The sequence below is a fragment of the Entelurus aequoreus genome, linkage group LG02 (assembly GCF_033978785.1).
Source record: "Entelurus aequoreus isolate RoL-2023_Sb linkage group LG02, RoL_Eaeq_v1.1, whole genome shotgun sequence".
Lineage (NCBI taxonomy): Eukaryota > Metazoa > Chordata > Actinopteri > Syngnathiformes > Syngnathidae > Entelurus > Entelurus aequoreus.
The window spans coordinates 14285599-14291598 of record NC_084732.1 but is presented as its reverse complement, the minus strand read 5'-3'; positions in this window follow the sequence as shown (position 1 = coordinate 14291598).

Genomic DNA, 6000 nt, shown 5'->3' with positions numbered 1-6000 from the left:
CCACCTTAACATTTGACAACCAAACAATTAAACAAGGAGACTCGGTAAAGAATCTGGGTATTATCTTCGACCCAACTCTCTCGTTTGAGTCACACATTAAGAGTGTTACTAAAACGGCCTTCTTTCATCTCCGTAATATCGCTAAAATTCGTTCCATCTTGTCCACTAGCGACGCTGAGATCATTATTCATGCGTTCGTTACGTCTCGTCTCGATTACTGTAACGTATTATTTTCGGGCCTCCCTATGTCTAGCATTAAAAGATTACAGTTGGTACAAAATGCGGCTGCAAGGCTTTTGACAAAAACAAGAAAGTTTGATCATATTACGCCTATACTGGCTCACTTGCACTGGCTTCCTGTGCACTTAAGATGCGACTTTAAGGTTTTACTACTTACGTATAAAATATTACACGGTTTAGCTCCAGCCTATCTCGCGGATTGTATTGTACCATATGTCCCGACAAGAAATCTGCGTTCAAAGAACTCCGGCTTATTAGTGATTCCCAGAGCCAAAAAAAAGTCTGCGGGCTATAGAGCGTTTTCTATTCGGGCTCCAGTACTCTGGAATGCCCTCCCGGTAACAGTTAGAGATGCTACCTCAGTAGAAGCATTTAAGTCCCATCTTAAAACTCATTTGTATAATCTAGCCTTTAAATAGACCCCCCCTTTTTTAGACCAGTTGATCTGCCGTTTCTTTTCTTCTCTCCTCTTCTACCCTGTCCCTTGCGAGGGGGAGTCGCATAGGTCCGGTGGCCATGGATGAAGTGCTGGCTGTCCAGAGCCGGGACCCCGGGTGGACCACTAGCCTGTGCATCGGTTGGGGACATCTCTGCGCTGCTGACCCGTCTCCGCTCGGGATGGTTTCCTGTTGGCCCCGCTGTGGACTGGACTCCCGCTGATGTGTTGGATCCACTGTGGACTGGACTTTCACAATGTTATGTCAGACCCACTCGACATCCGTTGCTTTCGGTCTCCCCTAGAGGGGGGGGGTTACCCACATATGCGGTCCTCTCCAAGGTTTCTCATAGTCATTCACCGACGTCCCACTGGGGTGAGTTTTTCCTTGCCCGTATGTGGGCTCTGTACCGAGGATGTCGTTGTGGCTTGTACAGCCCTTTGAGACACTTGTGATTTAGGGCTATATAAATAAACATTGATTGATTGATTGATATATATATATATATATATATATATATATATATATATATATATATATATATATATATATATATATATATATATATATATATATATATATATATATATATATATATATATATATATATATATATATATATATATATATACCTGTATATATATATATTTATATATATATCTCAGAATCAAAAAACACAGGATGAGATGTTGAACAGTCCCTTGTGCCAAATGTGGAGAGTACTCACTCGAGATGTCCTTGTTGTTGAGAGTGGTAGACAGACAACGTGGGGGTGTGGGGGGTGGGGTGTTCTTGTGAGTTGTATGGGATATGAGACTTGGTCAGGGTTGAATTCCAGGACAATTGGACAAGCGACACATCTTCAGTAGTGTGCCCTTGCATCATTGGGTGTTTCGGCCTTCAAACACTATACACCCTCCACAAAGGTGGCCCGCCGAAGGATGATCAGTCCTCAGCTTGTGTCCCGTGCTCAACTGTTCCTGAAATTCACCCTGTTATACTGCTGTTTTTGGGGCCCAACTGGGGTCCTTCCGCTTGAGCCAAATCCACTGGCTGCTTCTTTCGGCTGCCTCTGAGACTGCTCTGATGGTCCTCCGCAGGGCCTGACCGTGGCTGCCGAGTTCCCTCAGCAGTCTGATGGTAGACGACGCCACAAATCCTCTTGCATCCCACTTCAACTGGATAGACTTTGGTGTTCCAGCCACGCTGCCTCGCTTCTTCTGCTAGCTTTGAGTAGCGCAGCTTTTTACGTTCATAGGCCTCCTCCACAGAGTTCTCCCATGGGACTGTGAGCTCTATGACGTAAGCAGTCTTCACCGAAGGGGACCAGAGCACCAAGTCTGGCCTGAGGTTGGTAGAAGCAATCTCAGGTGGGAAAACCAGTTGTTTGCCGATGTCTGCCAGCATCTTCCAGTCGCGGGCCCTGTATAGGTGTCCTGCTTCTGGTTTGGTGGAAAGCTGTTTGGGTGTTTTCCCGCCCTCTCGGACAAACATTGTTGTCTTCATGGGATTGGATACTCTTGGTGGCAAGGAGTTGACGGCACCACGCATGCTCTCCAGGGCTGATGCCAAGCTCTTGAGGACCTGGTTGTGTCGCCAAGTGTATCTCCCCTGCGTGAGGCTCGTCTTACATCCTGTCATGATGTGTCTGAGGGTTGCTGGAGTTGGGCAGAGGGCACAGATTGGATCCTCGCCATACCACTGATGGAGATTCTTTGGTGATGGGAGCACATCATACGTTGCTCTGATGATAAAGCTGATTTTACTTGCTTCCATCTGCCATAGCTCCTTCCAGCTTATCTTTCTCCTCTCCACTCCTTCCCACTGCATCCATTGCCCCTGTTTGGCGAGAGAGACAGCCTTCGCACTCCTTAAGACCTCCTCCTGGCGACGCACCTCCTCCACCACCAGCGTCCTCCGCTCTGATGTTGTAGCATTTTTCCAGGATGGTTCTCTTGCAGTCAGGCCAAAGCCTCCTCTTCCCTGTTGGACCTTTCCCACGATGTCTCTGTGCCTCAGGGCTGCTGTAGCTTGCTGCACCGCATCGGACGGTGTCCACTTCCGCCCAGTTACTAGGGGCGGTGCTACAGTGCTAATGGTCTTGTTTCTGGAGTCCTTCAGTGTCATCTGGAGTCTAACTTTAGAACACTTGTATTCCTCAGTTAGACTAGTGAGAGGTAGCTCCAGGATCCCTTTGCCGTAGAGGCCGATGTTACTTAGACATTGTGGAATGCCAAGCCACTTTTTTGCATATGAAGTGATGGTTCGCTCCATCTTCTCCACAGTGGTTACTGGAACTTCATACACAGTGAGAGTCCAAATTGTAGGCACCAAAGCTTCAGTTTCCCTGGCAGTAGAGTCTTGTCTATGTTATCCAGGCTCTTCGCGATCTCTTGCCTTAGTTGTTCTGTTTGTTGTTTGTCCTTGAGGCTTGCATTGTACCATCTGCCCAGGCTTTTGACAGGCTGCTCAGACACCGTTGGAATAGGGTCTTTGCCGATGTAGAACCTTGTATCTCTCAGCACCCCCTTGATTATGGAGATGCTTCGAGATTTACTAGGCTTGAATTTCATTCGGGCCCACTCGATGTTCTCCTGCAGCTTTCCAAGTAGACGCTTAGTGCATGCTGCAGTAGTGGTTAGTGTTGTCATGTCGTCCATGTAAGCCCTGATAGGTGGAAGACGGAGCACAGCCCTGGTTCGTTCACCACCCACCACCCACCTTGAGGCCCTCATGATGACTTCCATGGCCATTGTGAAAATCAGGGGTGAAACTGTGCAGCCTGCCATGATGCCTACTTCCAAGCGCTGCCATGTTGTAGTAAAGTTGGCTGCTGTGTGTGTATATATATATATATATATATATATATATATATATATATATATATATATATATATATATATATATATATATATATATATATATATATATATATATATATATATATACAAATACATATACATATATATATATATATATACAAATACATATATATACAAATACATATACATATATATATATATATATATATATATATATATACATATATATATATATATATATATATATATATATATATATATATATATATATATACACATATACATATATATATATATATATATATATATATATATATATATATATATATATATATATATATATATATATATATATATATATATATATATATATATATATATATATATATATATATATATATATATATATATATATATATATATATATATAGACGGATAGACACCATGAATTGATTAACGTGGACCCCCGACTTAAACAAGTTGAAAAACTTATTCGGGTGTTGCCATTTAGTGGTCAATTGCACGGAATATGTACTGAACTGTGCAGTCTACTAATAAAAGTTTCAATCAATCAATCAATAGATGATAGATAGATAGATAGATGGATAGATAGATATACATATATGAGATAAGATTATATACATGTATATATAAACTATGAACATATATGTATATGAATATATAACATATAAGAGTATATAAAGGTATGCACCTGGGGTTAGGTTGATTGGCAACACTAAATTGGCCCTAGTGTGTGAATGTGAGTGTGAATGTTGTCTGTCTATCTGTGTTGGCCCTCTGATGAGGTGGCGACTTGTCCAGGGTGCACCCCGCCTTCCGCCCAAATGCAGCTGAGATAGACTCCAGCACCCCCCGCGACCCCAAAAGGGACAAGCGGTAGAAAATGGATGGGGATGGATAGGTTATTTTAGAATATAGAGCATCTAACATGGCAATCAGGAAGTTGATTTGTACAGCAGGTAAGTCTGTATTTTTCCTCATCCCTGTGAGAATCCTGCGTGTGACCGAAGCATTAAGGAGTGGGACTAACCAGAACTAGCAGCAGTGTGCTCAAACAACCACCAGTTGTAACATCTGTGAGCAGAAAATATTGTATCATCTCTATCTCTTTCCGACTTATGAGGTGCATAGTGCATTCTTCACCAGTTTTGTACCCACACTTAGAGTGAAGGATGAGAAAATAACAACCGCACCTACTGTAAATGAAGGAAGACAACAAAAGTTTATGAAAGCCGCTGGTGCTCAGACAACCTTGCCGAGCTGGAAGAATTAAGCCTTGCCACCCTCGCTCAGGATGAGCTCATTATTCCGCGTGTGTGCTCCGCTAAAGCCTTTGAGATGCTAGGTCAGTGAGTGTGATACAACTTCATTACGTCTGTTGTGACTGGGATTTATAGCACTGGCTGCTCATCACCAGGACCAATAGCAGCTTTCTGCAGCTCTATTAAAGACAGGAGACAGGAGAAGCTTTGATTAATGAGTGAGGAAGTTTCCTCCTAGTAGGTTTGGTGGATCACACACGTCAGCTGGAGACCGTTGTTCTGGTTTGACAATGGTTTTATTTTTCCACAATAAATTCACATGACACTCGACTTTTCAGTCCTCTGTGTCATGCCTCTTTCCTTCCTCCTCCCGGACGCTTACTGTTAAAGACAACAGATGATTAGATTAGCACGTACCAACTGTGAAATCTAATCACCTGCCAGCTGTGTCTCGCCGTCAGCACCCCTATCCGATGGTGCTCGTCCTCAGCACCATAGACAGAGGCGGTGACCTTTGCTCCTGCAGGCGCACTGGCCACACCTCCCTCCACAATGAAGTTTTATGCAGAGCTCCTTTGCTGGCAAATGTACTTGTACAAATGGCTCTGCTTCTTGATCTTAGCGCCGCTTTCGATACCGTCGATCATAATATTTTATTAGAGCGTATCAAAACACGTATTGGTATGTCAGACTTAGCCTTGTCTTGGTTTAACTCTTATCTTACTGACAGGATGCAGTGCGTCTCCCATAACAATGTGACCTCGGACTATGTCAAGGTAACGTGCGGAGTTCCCCAGGGTTCGGTTCTTGGCCCTGCACTCTTTAGTATTTACATGCTGCCGCTGGGTGACATCATACGCAAATACGGTGTTAGCTTTCACTGTTATGCTGATGACACTCAACTCTACATGCCCCTAAAGCTGACCAACACGCCGTATTGTAGTCAGCTGGAGGCGTGTCTTAATGAAATTAAACAATGGATGTCCGCTAACTTTTTGCAACTCAACGCTAAGAAAACGGAAATGCTGATTATCGGTCCTGCTAGACACCAACATCTATTTAATAATACCACCTTAACATTTGACAACCAAACAATTACACAAGGAGACTCGGTAAAGAATCTGGGTATTATCTTCGACCCAACTCTCTCGTTTGAGTCACACATTAAGAGTGTTACTAAAACGGCCTTCTTTCATCTCCGTAATATCGCTAAAATTC